A 21,038-nucleotide genomic window follows, 5' to 3' on the forward strand; every position below is an offset into this window, starting at 1 on the left:
TCCCTCTTGACAAATATTTTGTCAAAATGTCAACATGTTACTCCTTTATTAGAATGGAGTGTAGCAACATCATCTGCCTCTAGACACAGTCTCGTAAATGGTGATATTGGATATCTATATTCTTGGATCGATAGTGAAATATAGGAATCTCAGAGAGATTGATGCAACTCTGATTATCGCAATTGGATCCATCATCTAATAAAATAGTCCAACAAGTATCTTTCTCATCCATATCGCCTAATATGTTTCTTGACTTGCAGCCATGTATTATGCTTCTGTCTAGCTGAGCACCATAGATCTTTTCTTCCTGTCGTATCAAGAAACAACCACGGACCCAGCACTAAAAATTACACTTGATGTACTCTTTTGTTCTAATGGACTTCGTGTCTAATCTGCATATGTGAAGTCGTACAACTTCACTCCCTTTGCTCGTCTGTACCATAGTCCAAACTAGGTAGTGCCTGTGAGGTACTGTAAAACATGCTTAGTTCCCTTCCAAAATAGTTTGGTTGACCTAACCATAGCTTGGCTTAGCTTGTTGACTGCACATCACATATCTGGTCATGTGTTCACAAGATACATGAGTGGACCCACTAGCTATCGATAAATGGTAGCATCCACTTCACCTGAAGTGGCATCCTCCTTCCTCTAGTTGTTCGTTAGAGGTGTTTCCATGGGTTTACAACTCTCCATGTAGAATCTTTGCAGTATCTCATTTTCATACTTGCCTTGAGAGACAAATAATTCCCCATCACCTTGTCATACTTCCAACCTGATAAATTAGTGCATGAGACCCGTGTCCTTCATTTCAAATTCCCTTGCAAGGTCCTCCTTGTAAGATATGGTCAATGGCTCATCACTAGTTAAAATAAGATTATCAACATATAAGACAATTATAAGAAATTTGCCTTCTATCCATATGTGATGAGGTTCACATTTGCTTCACTTATGGTGAAGCTAAAACTGGTGAGATAACTATCGATCTTGGTGTACCAAGCACAAGGTGCTTATTTGAGATCGTACAACGCTCACTTGAGTCTGCACACATGAGACTCTTGACCAAATGTCTCAAAACCTTTTTGCTACTCTATGTACACCTCCTCCTTAACAACCCCATTCTGAAATGTTGTTTTTACACCCATATGGTGGATATTCCACCCCATCTATGTAGCCAGACCAAGAATTGATTTAATGGATGAGTACCTTACTACAAGAGAAAATGTCTCCTGATAGTCAATTCCCTCAACTAGAGAGTACCCCTTGGCCACAAATCTGGCCTTATACTTCCCTATGCTTCCGTTTATTTCCTACTTCACCTTGAAGATCCATCTCAAACCCACTATTGATTTATATGTTGTTCTTGGGACCTTTTCCCGAACACGGTTCTTTGCAATGGATTCATATTCCTCCAACATTTCATCAACCCATACAGGTTGCTCTATTTCTTCCTCAAAATAGGATTGCTCAATCTCTATAAGCTCAGTCATAAGAGCCATATAGCCAGTGTACCTCTCAGGTGACCTCCTTTGATTACGCAAATTTGAAGGATATCCCACATTCTCCCTCACATCCTGCACAAGTCTATCAACTTCCTTGGTTATTTTTCTGCCTTCTATGGAGATTTTTCTTTAGTGAATGTATCCACTCTCTACTCCACAATTTGTGGTTTCTCTACAACTTCCTGAGGTTCCTCTTTTTGAGCTAAAATCTCATCTTTTGGTGGCATCTAAATCTCCCTCTCAAGAGAGCACCACATAGATTTCTCCTCATCAAAATTTACATCCGTTCACACAACTATCATTATGAGTGATGGAAAGTACACATGTTAGTTGTGGGGAGTTTCTGTGTAACCCACAAATACCCCGAATTATGCGGTCAACTAAATCTTATTCCTTGAGTCTTTGGAGACATGGCAGTAAACAGAGGCTCCAAAAATCTTGAAGTGCGACACATCCAAACTTCTTCCTTAGAAAGCCTCCTCCGGTGTAATCATGCCAAGAATGTGATGAGAACTTCAGTTCTACAAACACACTGTTGTATTGCATGCCTCAACCCACAAATGCAAAGTTAGGCCTTGGTTATGAAACATTGCCCTCGTTGATCCAAAATGCTATGGATATTTCTTTGAACCACTCCATTCTGATGTGGGTTGTGGGGTGTTGTCAACTCTCGTCGAATGCCTTCTTTCGCACATAAATTTTTTAATTCATTCAACACATACTCACCTCCATTATTTCCCCTGAGAGCCTTCACCTTCTTGCTGGTTTCTTTCTCAACCAGTGCCTTGAATTCTACGAACTTATAGAATGTCTCATCTTTCTTCCTCATGAAGACATCCAACACTTATGTGAGAAGTCATCAATAAAAAGGACAAAATATTTGTGTCAGGCAGTGGAGGCTATCAAGAAAGGTCCAAGACATCAAAGTGGATCCTTTCTTGGAATGCATGCGCTTTGTTGTCCTGATCATGAAATGAGGATTTTATGTACTTCCCCAAGGTACATCCTTTACATACATCCTGCAGCTCAAGTGATCCTTTAGGGAGGCTAGTGGATATTTGTTGTATAATATTCGAGGTGCCATGATGCAAATGGCCAAGGCTTATGTGCTAAAGTTCACCTACATCATGGCCCTTCTCTTCCTTAGTTTTTAATGCAACACAATCTTCCACATCTAACTTATATAGATTCTTCACACAAACCTTGATCTTCTTCACCTGTCTCATGGCTATGTATTAGGAATGTTTTTCCTTTGTTGAAGATCACGTCATAACCACGGTCTTCCAAAACTGCAATAGACATGAGTTTTTTCTTTAGGCCTATAACAAACATGACATCCTTGAGCCTGAGAGGGGAGCCCGACTCCCTCTGAAAGGTGACTATTCCAATACTGGTCATGTTGTACCTTCTGTCATCCCCTAGATTGATGTGCATCTTGAGATATTTCTCCTCCAAGTCACTGAAAATGTCTCTACACCCCATCATGTGGAACAATGCACCTAAGTACTAGTACCACACGCTCCCCATCACTATTTTGGACATGCATGCGATAAGGGTAAAGTCAAGGTCAAGCTATAAATCCAAGGCTTAAACCACTGCTCCTCCTAAGGTCTTCTTGATTTCCTTTATCTATGGGCACTTCGTGGCATAATGGCCGTATTCATGACAATGGAAGCATTTAATTTTTGACAAATCTTTCTTCTTTCTCCCTTGGTTGGATTTTGGTTTGGTTTGAGATTTATTCCCCTTTTCCCTTCTTTCCCTTTTCAACCAATGCAAAGTTTTCTTCATCCTTGCCCTTGGATGAGGTCCCATCTCTGGTATTTTGCCTTATTTCCTCTTATACCAAATCATACCATAAGTGTTCGCAAGTCGGTAGTTTCTCCCTCCCGTTCACTTAATCTTGATAGTGATGCCAAATCTTGGGAAGGCCTAGGAGGGATATTCTTACCAAGTCATCCTTTGAAAGAGTAACACCTACTCCTGCAAGCTCATCACGAACTTGTGTGAACCTCCTCAGGTATTGCAGGATAAAGCCATTCTTCTACATCTTGATATTTTAAAGTTTATCCTTGAGCACCAACTTTTTGTGGTCACTACCATTCTAGAATAGATTTGTGAGTGCCCACCACATTCCATAAGGATTTTCTTTCCCATGGAGATTGCTGACAATGTGGTCTCATACTCCCTCCAACATTATTATCGACACCTTGGCTACAACTTTCTTCCACTGAGCAAGGTTTTGGGCATACGATTCTATTGGTTTTGTAACATCTCTCTTGATGTATTCTAGCAATCCATTTTCATCGAATACCTCCTCCATGTGATCCTTCCAGTCAATGAAATTAGAGTTGCTTCCACGGCATACTCTAGCCTTAGCCCATTGAAGGTCATATTTTCAGTTATTAAGAGATCTTGCTACACTGAACGGCAAATTCGAACCTCCTGAGAAAAAATTTTGAAATTCCTACTCTAATGTGAATCCTGCTATGATACGATGTAGAAATTATGGTGTAGATTTGCAGCTAATTGCATCCAAGTTGTCTACTATTGTGGAAATTCAAATTTTCTCAATTAAATCAAGGCAAAATCAAATTGAGAATTTCTTGCTGCATTTTTTAACAATCCTTTGGGTGAATCGAATCCATGTTTCCAATCTAGCACAACAATGTGCTAATAACAACAACAAACTGACATAAGTAGCGTTCAAAATAAATAAAACAGTCAAAAAACACATATTAAAACACAATCGTTGGAGAGCCCGAAAAGTACTCCAACTATGTTACCATCTATTAACGTTCTTCGAAAGTGCCTCCATCACTCCTCTCATGAGACACGCCTCTGTTTTCGGCCTCCATTGCCCTAAATATCATTAGTTGGTGTCAACCTCCATCGCTCTACTTCTCGAAGAAACCATTAATAGCATAAAGATGAACCCCTAATCCTTTACCTTTTTTACTAGTGCGATGTCATATTGAAAATTTTAAGACAAACAAAATATTTTGTCTTAAAAAATTGTCTTCAAATTCCCCTCCATGTAGTAGTGCATCCATGTGAATCCAAATAATTTACACACAAATATATAATTTTTATCATTTTTATATTAAGTAGGAGTGCATATAACCAAAACAACACCAACTACATACACCTTTGAACCATAATACATCAACAAAGGTTCTCTAAATGAACTAGTAGTGCATCCATGTGAATCCAAATAATTTACACACAAATATATAATGTTTATCATTTTTATATTAAGTAGGAGTGCATATAACCAAAACAACACCAACTACATACACCTTTGAGCACAAACCATTCTCATAAATATTTCCCCTTGAAGAAAAGCAAACCTCCCTTTGCATGACAAGCGATAACTCCCATGCCCAAAGATGACACATTCTATGTAAATATAAAAGCATGAATGACTCTTGAGATCAAAAAGGGGAGATTGAGATCATAAACTTACCAATAAGTGACTAAGAAACAATCAATCACAATATCCATAGTAGGTTCCGATATTTAAGTGCGGGCCAAAATTTTGGAGGGTGTTGCAGTTGCTACAATAGAGCCTTCACCTTCTTGCTAGTTTCTCTTTTAACCAGTGCCTTGAATTATACGAATTTGGATAATGTGTCATCTTTCTTCCGCATGAAGAAGATCCAACACTTCTGTGAAGATTCATCAATAAAAATGACAAAATATTTGTATATGGCAGTCGAGGTTGTCAAGAAAGGTCCATAAACATGATAGTGGATCCTTTCTAGGATTGCATGTGCTTTGTTGTCAGGATCATGGAATGTGGATTTTATGTACTTCCACAATGTACATCCTTTGCATACTGTTGGGTTGTGTTATATTCTTTCCACGACTAGCCCACGTAGTTAACCGGGGGGTTAGAGGGAGGGAGGAGCCTGCCTTCGTTGCGCCGATTATGTAGTGGGGGGGGTCACAGGGGGTTTGAGCCATACCTGTAACCCCACTTTATCGGGTCCGGGGTAGCGCCCTGGAAAATTTTTGTTTTGGACCCTATGTTAGGATGGGCGGACCCACCTATGGTTTTGTGCATGATTTTCGCACATGTTTTTTGACGTGATGGTTTTTGGTCCATGCTATTAGATGCGATGGTTTTCGGTCCATGGTATTGGATGCTTCGCCATGTAGAAATATGTATTATAACATTGAAAGGAACATAATGAAAAAATCAAGCTGGTAGTCTCGGTTTCGGGATCCAGGGGAAAATCTCTGTGTATATGTGTTCTATGTGTTATGCTCTCGCATTGCTTATTTTCTGTGTTTTAGAATTCGTATGTAGGTAATTTTTGTACGGGATTAAAACCTACACATACATCCTACTACTTAGGTGCTCCTTTAGGGAGGCTAGTGTTTATTTGTTGTATAATATTCGAGGTGCCATGATGCAAATGGCCAAGTATTTTGTGCCAAAGTTCATTGACATCGCAACCTACACTTTCTCTGCCTTAGTGCTTAATGCAACATAGTCTTCCACATCTAGATTATACAGGTTCTTCACACGAACTCTGATCTGCTTCACCTGTCCCATGGCTATGTGTCTTAGGAATGCTTTTACTTTGATTAATATCACTTCACAACCATGGTCTTCCAAAATTGCAACAAAGATGAGATTTTTCTTTAGGCCTAGAACAAACATGACATCCTTGAGCCTAATGCAGGAGCATTCGACACTCTTAATCAAACAAGGAATCCAAAGCGGAGCAAGGAGGACAACGTGGACCATCGGAGTAAACATGGGACATTTCTATTAAAATAAAGCTAGTTTGATAGAATGGATAAAGTCTCTAGAAGACTTATTTAATGTAATCTACCATATGTATGTATGCATGTAGAGAGAATTAGGGACAGTTGAGTGATTCATGGAGAGGATTTGATCGGATCCTTTCAGTGATTCGATCCAATGTGTTTATAAATGATGAACCTGCGTGTTCAATAGGAAAGAGTGAGAACAAAGTAAATTTCTGAGAACAGAGTGATCAAAATGCAGTTGAAGGGGAATTTGCTCCCAAGGCTGAAATGCCTTAGATCTGTAATCATATCATCTATAATATAAAGTGTGTTTAGTGTTGATATTGTGTGGATTTCAGTGTGTGTATATGTAATAATGTCTTTTCATGTTATCCGTATATATATGCGATGATGGCTTAATTCCTGTGTTACGAGATTGTTGATCGACCATCGATCACTATAACGATTGAGGGCGATCCATTGATTAACGAAAATATTGTTATATATGGTGTGTCATGTGTAGACAGAGTTGGTGGCAGAACTGTGTTTTAAGTGCAGAATCCATCAAATGGCGGATGAATGAGAGAATGCACAGGATCTGTTGGATCTCAGAGATCAACGGTCCAGATCAAAATACATAGGAACCTAAAGGAACCATCAGAACCGTCCGATGGAACAGATTGACGGTCATCACACGGTGGAAGAGCATGGAAGTTATTTCGTGAAGAAAAGTTGTTTCAAAACAATGGAAGTGGTATTTTGGGTGAGCGAAAGGTGGTAAGTGATATTGAAGGGTGAGAACACAATTCCACTTAGTGATTGACACGTAGTAGCGAAGAGGAGAGAGGAAACCACTTTATCAGGCGGTTAATCCTCATGCTATTTGTCCACCTGAAATCGATGTGGACCATCGGATCCACTAAGTGCAGATCGACGGTGGAGGATTGATGCGCCAGTTTGAATATTCAGAGTGAATGTTGACCGTTGGATCCGGGAAAAAAATGGATGGCAAATATCAATGAATCAAGAGTGCAGCGGGACGCCGATGGCCCAGATGTGGGGACTCGACGACTTATGAATGTGGGTTCATTCTTTTTTAAGTCTGGCCATGCTTTCGACGGTGTGTTTTCCCGTGTATTCCTGTGTATTTCCAATAAAGTGTTGTGGTCCCGATTTATAAAGAAAAATCGACCAAGTCATATGGTCCTGGTTTTTAAAGGCTAAGGCCATGAATAATTCTTCTGCTAAGTTTGTGGGCCAAAACCCACAGGTCTCAGGGTTGAATATTGATATAAAAGGGGTTTTGGCCTTACCCCAAAATCATTTTTCATCATTTCGAGATAGTTTTTGGAGACAGTGGGTTCCGGCTGAGGGAAGGACACTAGAGGAAGCCACTGTGCATTTTGAATGGTAAGGGAGGTTGGGATTTCTGCGCATTGCACGGTTCGAACAAGCAACAAAAAAGCTTGAGGGTTACATATGTGAAGTATGTAGTTCGAGGAAGTTGGATGAGGCTAGGTTTCTAAGGAATTTCCCAAATTTAGCTAAGTGTGGAATCAATGGAACTTATGTGAATAGCGATAAAACTTCACTACGATCACACACTTGAAAACTTATCGATACAACATAGACCATCCAAAACATATAACACATACTTCACTTAATGCAACAACCTTTGTGGCAGCTTACGGCAAGTGCGGCTTCGATTATAGACTTCGGGAGGATAAAGGCGACACTTGTCTAAGAGTGTGTGAAATGAGTGTTAAACATATATCATTCTCATAAATATTTCCCCGTGAAGCAAAACAAACCTCCCTTTGCATGTCAAGCGATTACCCCCGTGCCCAAAGATGGCACGTTCTATGTAAAGATAAAAGCATAAACGACTATTAAGATAAAAAAGGGGAGCTTGAGATCATCAACTTACCAATAAGTGACTAAGGAACGATTGATCACAATATCCATAGTAGGCTCTGAAATTTAAGTGCATGCCAAAATTTTGGAGGGTGTTGCAGCCTCTACAACAGAGCCTTCACCTTCTTGCTAGCTTTGTTTTCAACTAGTGTCTTGAATTCTACGAACTCAGAGAATGTCTCATATTTATTCCACGTGAAGAAGATCCAACACTTCCGTGAGAAGTCATTAATAAAAGTGAAAAAATATTTTTGTCTGGCAGTGTAGGTTGTCAAGAAAGGTCCATAAACATCATAGTGGATCCTTTCTAGGACTACATGTGCTTTGTTGTCCTGATCATGGTGTTGGCATTATGGTTCAGGTGTTGTCCTTGATGGCAACCCATTCAGGTGGTAGATCACTGTTCTTCATGTCAGCAACAAATATTGATGATCAGCTCTTAATTTATTGAAAAATTTAAGAAGGACGCAGGTACACCGTTCAGAAGGTGCGTACCCGCAGGTACACCATGCAGGGTCCGCGTCCAGAGACGCAGGCCAACCGTTCAGGGGGTGCGTCCACCCAGTGCACACATTTCAAGGCAGTAAAAAGCACGTGGGGGTTTCTTGTGTGGTATCTAGCCGACGGCTTTGTGTTTCTATGGTGTCGGCTCGTGGTATTGTTCCTTGATTTGAGGAGGAGATTGCCTATATAAAGCAAAGGAGATCATTTGGTTTGAGCATGTCTTTTGTTGAATATCTTATGAGGTGAGATCTGGTCTAGATCTAATCAAGGCGAATTTATTAATGGACCGAGATCTCTTGGCGCATGTTCAGATCTGTGGATCTGATTGTCTGGGTTACTTCTAAAGTCTTGAAATCATCTATGCCCGGAGGGACGCAGGTGCAGTAAGGGTTCAGGTGCGTCCGGGACGCAGGAGCGAAGCGTTTGAGGTGCGCCGGACGCAGGCGCAGAAGGGTTCAGGTGCACCGGGACGTAGGCAGTTCAATAGACTCAGTGCGAGGGACGCAGGCTAGCAGTTGAGCAGGGTGCGTCCGAGACGCAGGCCAGCAGTTGAGCAGGGTGCGTCCAGGGACTCAGGCTAGCAGTTGAGCAGGGTGAATCAGGGACTCAGGCTAGCAGTTGAGCAGGGTGAGTCCGGACTCAGGCTAGCAGTTGAGCAGGGTGCTTCCTTCTCTTAAAATCTTTGTTTATCATTGTTGTGTTCTGGGTTTGGTCCTATTATTGTTGATCTGATTACTACAGTTGATTGGGTGATTCTCTTACACTTGATGATCAATTTATGCTTATGGATCCAGTTTGAAAATTTATGAAAAGTGGTCCTTGTATGAAAATAAGTAGGGGGTTGTAGCTCCCTTCCAGGAGAGACTAGAAAACGAGAGAGAGTTGTAGCTCTCTGCAGGTTGCAGCCTGCGTACTGGTAAAGGACTGCACCAATACAAATCCATTGTAAAAGGAGTTTCTAATTTGAAAGAAGATAGAGACATATTGCAGCAGGTGGTTTTTTCCCCACATTGGGTTTCCACCTTACATCTTGTGTTCTTTGGTGTGACTATCTGTTTTCTTTTGTTCATGCTCATTATTTTATGGTACTGACATGCAAAAATAATTCAAAGAACAAATAAAGAAGTTTTATTAAAAGAATTATATAATACTGATTCACCCCCCCTCTCAGTATTATTTCCAACAATTGGTATCAGAGCAGGTCCTTCAGAGAAGCTTGATCGCTTGAAGGTAGATCGTTCATCATGAGCAACTACGAGAGAGAAGCATCAATCAGGCCACCCGGTTTGGCCCTCCAAATTGGTATCAGAGCAAGGATGAAGAGCACTGGTTATGGCATCGAAGGTTGGGACATCTAAGCTTCTCACAAATAAGGAAAGCATGCAAATATCAGGCAGTTCGCGATCTTCCAGATATCAAAATTCCTGACAACACCATATGCAAATCATGTCAGTTTGGGAAACAAACCAGAACTAACTTTCCAGAGAAAGAAGGATCAGCTAGCATGCCTCTTGAGCTAGTACATACAGATACATGCGGTCGTTTCAGAAAAAGGACACCTCGAGGAGAAGAATACTTGATATTATTCATTGACGATTTCTCCAGGTTTGTTTGGTTAGGACTCATGAAGCACAAAGATGAAGCATTCGAAAAATTCAAATCCTTCAAAGCCTTGGTTGAAAATGAATCAGGTCACAAAATTAAGTGCCTCAGATCTGACAGAGGTGGGGAATTTACTTCAAATGAATTTTTCGATTTCTGTGAAGAACATGGGATAAGAAGAGAATTCTCTATAGCAAGAACTCCCCAGCAAAATGGAGTTGTGGAAAGAATGAACAGAACAATCCAACAAATGGCTCGTGCTATGCTTGATGAATCAGGAACTCCCGCAACTTTCTGGGGTGAAGCTGCACATGCTGCGGTTATTATTCTCAACAAAACAAATGTCCGAGTAAACAGCACTCAAACTCCTCATGAGCTCTGGAGTGGTAAAACTCCTTCAGTAAAGCACTTCAAAATCTTTGGGAGCAAATGCTATATCAAGAATACTGATGAGCAGCTTGGCAAACTTGAACCTAGAGCAGATGAAGGCATTCTTCTTGGTTACTCTCCACATAGCAAAGCATACAAGTGCTACAATAAAAGACTTGGCAGAATTGTTGATAGCATTGATGTAGTGGTTGATGAGAAGGGATACATTCCTAGGCAAGTACATCGGGAAGATATCGAAGAAGATGAAGGCTACCCTCAAAGATAGAATAATGAAGAAGAAGAACCTCAAGAAGAACCAGAGGAGCAAACAAGAATAGAAGAAAAGACTCCATCCAGATATGTTCAGAAAAACCATCCAGAATCTCAGATTATGGGACAGAAAGAAGCAAGTGTACAAACTAGAAGAACAGTTGCAGAAGCCTCAAGCTATTTGGCATTACTCTCCTCGACTGAACCACAAAATGTGAAGGAATCATGCAAAGATGAATGTTGGGTGAAAGCAATGGATGAAGAACTTGAGCAGATCGAAAAGAACAACACTTGGGAGCTGGTTCCTAGACCAAAAGACAAAAATGTTATCGGGACAAAATGGGTCTTCAAAAACAAATTGAATGAAAATGGAGAAGTAATTAGAAACAAAGCCAGACTTGTTTGTAAAGGGTACGCACAACAAGAAGGAATAGACTTTGAAGAAACCTTTGCTCTTGTTGCAAGACTTGAGGCCATCCGAATGTTCCTTGCTCTCTCAAGTTTTCAAAACTTCAAAGTATTTCAAATGGACGTAAAATCAGCCTTTCTGAATGGAGACTTGGAAGAAGAAGTGTACATTGAACAGCCAGATGGGTTTATCCTTGGAAATGACCCAAGCCTCGTATGTAGATTGAAAAAGGCCCTCTATGGTCTCAAACAAGCTCCAAGGGCTTGGTACTACCGCTTGGACAAATATCTTCATCAACAAGGGTTCTCAAAAGGTTCAGCAGATAGCAATCTTTATATAAAAGTTGAAAATGAAAAATTGCTTATACTTGTTGTGTATGTAGATGACATTATTTTTGGCAGCAATGAAGAAGCTATGAGTCAAATCTTTGCCTCGGTCATGCAGAAAGAATTTGAAATGTCTTTGCTAGGAGAACTGACATATTTTCTTGGTTTGCAAATCCAACAAAAAGAAGGAGGAATCTTTTTATCTCAAACCAAGTATCTCAAACAGATTTTGAAGAAATATGGTATGGAAGATGCAAAACCAGTATGTACACCCATGGTCACAGGATGTAGCCTCAGTGAAAATGATGAATCTGCAGCAGTACATCAACCAACCTACAGATCTATGATTGGAAGTTTACTTTATTTGACAGGTACCCGACCAGACATCATGCATGCAGTTGGAATAGTTGGAAGATTTCAGGCAAATCCGAAAGAGACTCATCTTCAGGCAGTGAAGAGAATTTTCAAATATCTTCAAGGGACTCAAAATTATGGCTTATGGTATCCTAGAGATATAGATCTTACACTTCATGCTTATATAGATGCAGATTGGGCCGGAAGCGTGGATGACAGGAAAAGCACAAGTGGTGGTGCGTTCTTTATGGGTTCCAGACTGGTATCTTGGTTCAGCAAGAAACAGAGTTCAATTGCCTTGTCTACAGCTGAAGCGGAATATGTTGCTGCTGCATCTTGTTGCACCCAACTCCTTTGGATGATGCAGACTTTGCAGGATTTTCAAATCACTTGTACACCACCAATCGCTATCTTATGTGACAACACAAGTGCAATCAGCATCTCAAAGAATCCTGTTATGCATTCAAAAACCAAGCACATACCAATCAAGTACCATTTTCTCCGGGAACAAGTACTTGAACAGAAGGTCAAGTTGGAGTATGTTCCTTCTAAGGAACAAGTTGCTGATATTTTCACCAAACCATTGCCCAGGGACACTTTTGAATACCTCAGGCAAAAGCTGGGGGTTGTTGATGCATCATCTTATTGTTGAACCTTTTTTTGATTGATGGTACAGGTTCAGGGGGAGCATATAATGCATTGTTGGCATTATGGAGGATGGTCCGAAGGAGATCTTGGAAATAGCTGCAATATGTCTCTATCTCTTTCATGGTGGATTATGGCTCTTTGTTGCAGATCTGGTTCATATTCAGGGGGAGCATGATCTTAGGGGGAGCATACCCTTTGCCCTTGATGTCAAAGGGGGAGAATGAAGCTGAAGATTATGAGGTTGCCATCAAGTCCAAAGGGGGAGATTGTTGGCATTATGGTTCAGGTGTTGTCCTTGATGGCAACCCATTCAGGTGGTAGATCATTGTTCTTCATGTCAGCAGCAAATATTGATGATCAGCTCTTAATTTATTGAAAAATTTAAGAAGGACGCAGGTACACCGTTCAGAAGGTGCGTACCCGCAGGTACACCATGCAGGGTTCGCGTCCAGAGACGCAGGCCAGCCGTTCAGGAGGTGCGTCCACCCAGTGCACACATTTCAAGGCAGTAAAAAGCACGTGGGGGTTTCTTGTGTGGTATCTAGCCGACGGTTTTGTGTTTCTATGGTGTCGGCTCGTGGCATTGTTCCTTGATTTGAGGTGGAGATTGCCTATATAAAGCAAAGGAGATCATTTGGTTTGAGCATGTCTTTTGTTGAATATCTTATGAGGTGAGATCTGGTCTAGATCTAATCAAGGCGAATCTATTAATGGACCGAGATCTCTTGGCACATATTCAGATCTGTGGATCTGATTGTCTGGGTTACTTCTAAAGTCTTGAAATCATCTATGCCCGGAGGGACGCAGGTGCAGTAAGGGTTCAGGTGCGTCCAGGACGCAGGAGCGAAGCGTTTGAGGTGCGCCGGACGCAGGCGCAGAAGGGTTCAGGTGCGTCGGGACGCAGGCAGTTCAATAGACTCAGTGCGAGGGACGTATGCTAGCAGTTGAGCATGGTGCGTCTGGGACGCAGGCCAGCAGTTGAGCAGGGTGCATCCAGGGACTCAGGCCAGCAGTTGAGCAGGGTGAGTCCGGGACTCAGGCTAGCAGTTGAGCAGGGTGAGTCCGGACTCAGGCTAGCAGTTGAGCAGGGTGCTTCCTTCTCTTAAAATCTTTGTTTATAATTGTTGTGTTCTGGGTTTGGTCCTATTAATGTTGATCTGATTACTACAGTTGATTGGGTGATTCTCTTACACTTGATGATCAATTTATGCTTATGGATCCAGTTTGAAAATTTATGAAAAGTGGTCCTTGTATGAAAATAAGTAGGGGGTTGTAGCTCCCTTCCAGGAGAGACTGGAAAACGAGAGAGAGTTGTAGCTCTCTGCAGGTTGCAGCCTGCGTAATGGTAAAGGACTGCACCAGTACAAATCCATTGTAAAAGGAGTTTCTAATTTGAAAGAAGATAGAGACATATTGCAGCAGGTGGTTTTTTCCCCACATTGGGTTTCCACCTTACATCTTGTGTTCTTTGGTGTGACTATCTGTTTTCTTTTGTTCATGCTCATTATTTTATGGTACTGACATGCAAAAATAATTCAAAGAACAAATAAAGAAGATTTATTAAAAGAATTATATAATACTGATTCACCCCCCCTCTCAGTATTATTTCCAACACATGGAATGTGGATTTTATGTACTTTCATAATGTACATCCTTTGCATATATCCTATTGCTTAAGTGCTCCTTTAGAGAGGTGAGTGGTTATTTGTTTTATAATATTCGAGGTACCATGATACAAATGACCAATTATTTTGTGCCAAAGTTCATCGACATCGCGACCTTCACTTTCTCCGCCTTAGTGCCTAATGTAGCACATTTTTCCACATGTAGCTTATACAGGTTCTTCACACGAACCCCGATCTGCTTCGCCTGCCCCATGGATATGTGTCTCAGGAATGCTTTTCCTTTGTTGAATATCACTTCACAACCATGGTAAACCAACCACTCAGTGAATGCTAGTAGACAGACCCCTAATCCTTTACCTTTACCTTTTTTTACTATCGCCTCATATTGCAATTTTGAAGACAAAATATTTATTTTCTCTTAAAAAAATTTCTTAAAGTCCCCCTCCATGTAGTAGTGCCAAATGCAACAATAGACAAGTTGTCTCTAATCGTATCAACATATATGAAAGGGACAGAAGAGGAATTGATGTTCAAGAAATCTTGTCAGTAAAACTTGTCGCGTTCTTCTTGGTCGACTACCCCCACAAAAAAAAGAGCCCAACAAATTGTTGTCTTTATATAAGATAACGTGAATGGTAAGTAAAATAACAACCTCAGTATAGGCACAAGACAATAGTTGTCTACAAGTTGGCCGACTTAGGGCGCACTGTCACGATCAATTTTTCAGTTATAATTAGATAATATCATCTTAATTGATATGTTTGTGTCTTAATTGTTAATTGTATTAAACATAGGTTTTTTTTTTCTAAGTAGTACTAATCTATTAATATAATACAAAAAAAGTTACAGAGAAACCTGATCTTAGAGATGTTAAGCATCAGTCATCATCACAAAATGCAACTGTTGGTATTGGACTGCCCCAACAGAGGGGAAACCAGTCCAAGAAGTTTTGAAGACTTCCCTTGTTATGGGGGAAACCAATCATTGAACGAGAATAACTATTTCAAAGTAGACCTTGGTTTTCCAAAATGAGCAAAGAGGAATGCAATCCTGAATCAAAAAGAGAGGGACATAACCAAGTAACAATATGCCATTTCCACCTAGCAGAGAGTCAACCAGAGAATTCAAGACACTTGGCATGAAGACAAAACACATCCAGACCCCAAAACCGCGAATCATAGAAACATATCCGCCTGGAAGTCGGACACCTTTGCGAGAGACCAAAAACCACAAAAAGTGAGACGAATCCACCTGGGAGCTGGAGACCTTTGCATGAGGCCACATGTTAGGCTGGTGGTTCCTCTAGAGCTGGCTCTTCTTCAATCCGGTAGGCAAACTGATATCAATCGCCATCCTCTTCAGACGTGCCACGACCTTGAATAGTTAGAGAATATATAGTGCCTTCAGCATCGATCTGTCGCTTACCAGCATCCCCAGCTTTATCTTTGTGATGCAGAGCCTTATTGCTTTCACCTTGCTACTTGTTGCTGATCCCATGACTACCTGTCTCTTCTCTGTTCTACTTGTTCCCATGACTGGACAGAGTAGCTTGCACCGCAGACTCTTCCTTGAAAGAAATTGTGATGGTAGCAGTGATTGTAGGCCTGTTTAGTGAACTGCAGAAATGAAATTGTGTGCTGTGAGGGCCAGAAAGAGGAGGGAGTGGGAGATCCATAGTGTGGACAACATTGTCCCTCCAACCTCTCCCACTTCTGGTATTCGGGTAGCTATGAGTGGGGTTAATGAGTGAGTTGGGAAATTCAGTAGTTGAGTTTGGGGAGTCAGAGGTGGAACTGGTAGAGGGTCGCGAGCGGTTAAAACCTCCATGCGAACCTCCACGCCTATTGTGCATGCGATGCCTGAGGCGAGCCATGGCTGAATTGACAGCGGAAGAATTGGAATGAAGGTGACGATGAGCGGGAGCAGGGGTGGGCAAACCAAAATCACCAAGACAATGACAGGAATGCGAAAAATGAAAACCATTACCAAAATTCTGACAAGGGAGAATTAGGCAACGACTGCCTGTAGCAGTTTTGAAACACGGTTCAGCCGCTTGCGGAGGACAAACACCATGGAGAATGGGAGGAGTAACGAAACGGTTTGCAGGGGCCATGGTGTTGAAGGAGGTGAGCTCGTCACAGCTTTCAGAGTCAATAAATGTCACCTGTAAGGTGTTTTTAATCCATCTGCGGTGAGCTCTCAGGACGAAGCACTTAGCCAGATGGCTTCCCAACCCGCCGGCGATCTGTCTTGTCATTTAAATGCCGTTGTTGACACCCGCATCCGGGTGCGTTTCCTCTGCATTTTCCCTTTCCTTTTTCACTAGATCATTGAAATCCTGCAATTGATGAGTATTGGCTATAGTGCTAAGAGCTCCTACATGAAGAGTCTTACCACTTTCAAAGCTAATGTTTGCTAGGAGGTCTGCTACTTTGTTACCATTCCGACGAGTGTGCCTGATGGTAACTGCTCTATGAATGAGTAGACACTGTTCAATATGTTCTAGCCTTTACGCCAATCTCCAACTGCTACCCACTTTATGTGATGGAGTTACTTGTAAGATCTGGTTGATCATGTTAATTAAGATCTGAGAGTCCCCTTCAATTATGAGTGGGAAGAATCTATTTTTCTGAGCCAAGAGAAGTCCTTGCCAAATTCCTTCTAATTTGGATGAGTTGTTTGTATCCCAACCTATTGACCCCATGAATGTTTAGAGAACATTGCCCTTGTGATTTCTAAATATTCCTCCAAATCCTGCTTTACCTGGATTTCCCTTTGATGCTCCATCAAAGTTGAGCAGTACCATGTGTGGTGGGCATGGAGTCCATTTGTCAGGTGTATCTCCAGAGGGATGGATTTTCCTTAGGTGTACCTGCTCATGGTTCCACTAAAGGTTCCAGTTCAACCATATATTTTGTTCCTTTGGTGTGGATGGGAAATCATCGTCAAGCCACGTTTGGAGCATCAAGGTTTCTCGTATGTTTTGACATATATTGATCCATAGAACTTCTATGGGAGAGGAATGGTCTTTGAAGATGCGGCTATTTCTCTCTTTCCAGATTTTCCACATGAGGAAACCTAGTATTAGCTTCCATAAGGTGTTTAAGATTTTTCTTTTATAAGGGTGAGGTGCCCAAGAACGAATAGTGCTGGTTAAATCCTCCTTATTTCGTCCATCTCTTTGACATCTGAAGCTAACCTTCTCCCAAAGTCGGGTTGCTAAGAGACATGAGTTTAGGAGATGGTCCTTAGTTTCTTTTTCCTGTTTACAATTTGGGCAGATGGAAGGTCTGTGAAAACTCCATTTCCTTAGATTATCCCAAGTAAGGATTCTATTTTGGTATAGCAACCAGAGAAAGGTGGAGATTTTTGGCAAAATTGGTGGTTCCCAAACTTTGTGCCAGAGGCTATCCTCGACAGTATGTTCCCTTAGTATTATATGATATGCTTCTCGAGAAGTGACGGTACCTCTCGTTTCATAACCCCACATGATGATGTCTTTCTTATCTGATTGGCGAATTTTCCTGTTTGAGAGTTCCGTATCCAAGCTATCTTTGGTGGATTGTGTGGCTTGCCCAAGAATGAGGTTCGAGCATAACCATTGCCTATAACCTTGGTTGTGAACTTCCTCCCAAAGTTGATTTAATTTGATTGTCGGTTGCTCTACCCAATCCTGAAGCTGGTGAGGCGTGAGTAGGTCCTTCAATTTTGGTCTTTGCTGCCAGGAGTCCTCCCAAAACCTCGCATTATCTCCATTCCTGATTTCCAAAAAACTCTGTTGCTGGATTAGATCTTTATGTTGTTTAGCAGCATTACAAATTAGATAGCTTGTGCCAACTTCTTTGAGCCGAATTAAATCATCCACTGGTCTATTATGAGCATACTTAGTTGTCCAGAGGATTGCCTAAGGAGTATATGGGTTCGAGAGCCATCTCCACCAGATGCATGCTCCCATGACCTCGTTGCTCTACTGAGGATCCCGTAATCTAGTGCCTCCAGAGGATTTTAGGTGACAAACTGTTTCCCACTTTACCAGAGCCCATTTTATTTTTTGTTTCATATTCCCCCATAAAAAATCCTGTTGAAGATTTTTGATTGCTTTAAGAACCCATTTGGGTGCTGTCAGGACTGTGAAGAGGTAGAGTGGCATAGATTGTAGCACTGCCTTGATTAGAACTAGGCGACTCGCCATATTGAGATCTCTGAAGGTCCATGAAGAGATAAGGGCTTCCATTTTTTCTAGGAGGATTTTCTAGGATGAGTACTTTAAGGCAGAGGCTGTCATTGGAGCTCCCAGGTATTTGAAGGGCATAGATGCAATCGAGAAGCCCAAAATTCTAGCTATGGAGGCTTGAGTGATGGGAGGTGTGTGAAAGAAGAAGACTTGAGATTTTGATTTGTTAATGCAGGCGCTAGAGGCATCCGAAAAGTCAAATAAAATTGATTTCAGCTTATGGGCTTCCTGGACCGAAGGATGACCAAATAACATATTGTCATCCACAAATTGTTGGTTTGTGAAAGCAAGGGTATTCTGGAGAGAAAGGCAACGTAATTGTTGGTTTTGAAGGGCATATTTGATGTAACGTCCAAGACCTTCCGCCATAATAATTATTAGAAAGGGTGACAGAGGGTCCCCTTGTCAGATACCTCTGGACGGGTGGAAGGGGCTGGAGGGGGTCTCGTTGACAAGAATTGAGAAAAAGGTAGAAGTGATAAAACTCATAATCCATCTTACCCAAGGGGGGGTAAAGCCAAAGGCTAGCAGTATTTTTTGAATATATTTCCAGCTTAAAGTATCGAAAGCTTTTGAGAGGTCGATTTTAGGAGCATACCTACCTTTTTGGTTTGATTTAGGGAGTGAATGATTTCATGAGTGAGAATTATGCCATTGGTGATCTGCGTTCCTTCCACGTAACTTGATTGCTCCGGTGATATAAGAAGAGGAAGCAGGGGCTTGAGGCATGTGGCGATCACTTTGGAGACAATTTTATACAATACATTGCATAGTGCAATAGGTCGGAATTTGTCCGGAGTCTGGATGTTCTCCTCCTTAGGGATGAGGGCGACGAAGGTGGCATTTAAGGATGGAATCATTCATCTGTTAACTCTGGACTCCTCGACTACTTGCTAGACTTCCTCGTTGATTAGATCCAAGAAGTTGTGAAAGAAGTCCGAAGTGAAGCCATCTGGTCCGGGTGCTTTCCCAACTTTGAGCTGTCGCATAGTTGTCTCCACTTCCTGCAAAGAAATAGGCCTAAGGGGTATTTGATTGTGTTCCTCAGTTACGATCTTAGGAATAATCTTGATGATCTTCTCTACAGTTCGCAACCGATCAGTCTTTGTTTCCTGATGCACCCTCCGAAAGTGGGTGAGGAGTTCCTGTTCTATATCTTCATGCTTCTCTAGATGTTCCCCTTGTTGATTTTGGAGGAGAGTAATGTTGTTATGCATTCCCCGTTGGATAGTGGTATGGTGGAAGAACTTTGTATTGCGTTCGCCCTCTTTAAGCCATCGAATCCTCGATTTTTGTCTCCAAAGAATCTTTGCCTGTCTCGCTCTTTCTAAGATCTGCATTTGTAGTTGACGTTCCTGTTTTGTTATGGTTTCGGATCTGCCTTCAGCTATGATTCTTTGCTGTAATTTTTGCATCTCTTGTTCAAGAGTGTTTTGCGCCTGAAAGATATTGCTGAAGGTAAAGCGATTCCACTGTTTTATTTTTTCCTTGATATGTTTCAGCTTTTGTTGGAGCTTGTACATTTTTGCGCCTTTTGGTGGTGTGAAATTTCTCCATGTCTCTGTTATCAGGTTATGAAAATCGGGGTGATTTAGCCAAAAGGCTTCAGAGGGAAAGGGCCTGCGAACATTGTTTCTCAGTCTTTGCTAGTGAAGCCTAATAGGCCAATGGTCTGAGCCAAAGAGTGGCAATATAGAGGCCAAGAGATCCCCGCCAAGATGTATTGCGTTATCAGAGATCAGGAATCTGTCTAACTGAAATTCAATTTGGTGGGCATCTGCATGGTTGTTGTTCCAAGTATAAATGCCATTATTGAATTCCATATCTATAAGCCTATTGTTATGAATGTAGTTTTTGAAGTGTGTGCTTTCACAATCCAGCTTGATTCGTCCTCCTCTTTTTTCCTCCAATCTTGTAATCATGTTGAAGTCCCCTCCTGTGATCCAAAGTGGGTGGGATCTTTTTGAGTTGATCTGAGTTAGAGTGTTTAGTGTGTCTACTTTGTTTGTTGCCTCCTGGGGGAAGTAGACATTAGTTAAGTGTCCATGAACATTTGTCCCTGTTAAACGAAACTTGGCATGAATAAAGTGCTTACTGGCATGTATGTCGGTAAGTGTTAAAGCTCTATCATCCCAAATGATGGCTAGCCCTCCTGAGGCTCCCATGGCTTCCACCGCCACTTCTTTGCTTCCTGGCCATGTTTTGGCAAGGATCTGATCCAACGTTGTGGAATTACACTTGGTCTCCTGCAAGAAGAGAATTTAAGGCTTTTCCTGTTGTAGCATGTTCCTTATTAATCATCCCTTCCCCCCGTTGCTGAGCCCTTTGATGTTCCATGAGATGAGCTTCATTATTCACGATTGGGAAGGGGATTGTCTATAGTTCTTATTCTTGGAGTTTGATGCTACCTAACTTACATTGAGATATATCACCACCTTCCTAGAGAAAAATGCATGTGCCATATCTAAATGTTGGTATTTTTGTATTCAAATGCTCCACCTTATTGTGATATCAGAGATATTA

This window comes from Pinus tabuliformis, chromosome 1_1, assembly GCF_031772625.1.
Source record: "Pinus tabuliformis cultivar Carrire ecotype Pingquan chromosome 1_1, CPIR1, whole genome shotgun sequence".
Classification (NCBI taxonomy): domain Eukaryota; kingdom Viridiplantae; phylum Streptophyta; class Pinopsida; order Pinales; family Pinaceae; genus Pinus; species Pinus tabuliformis.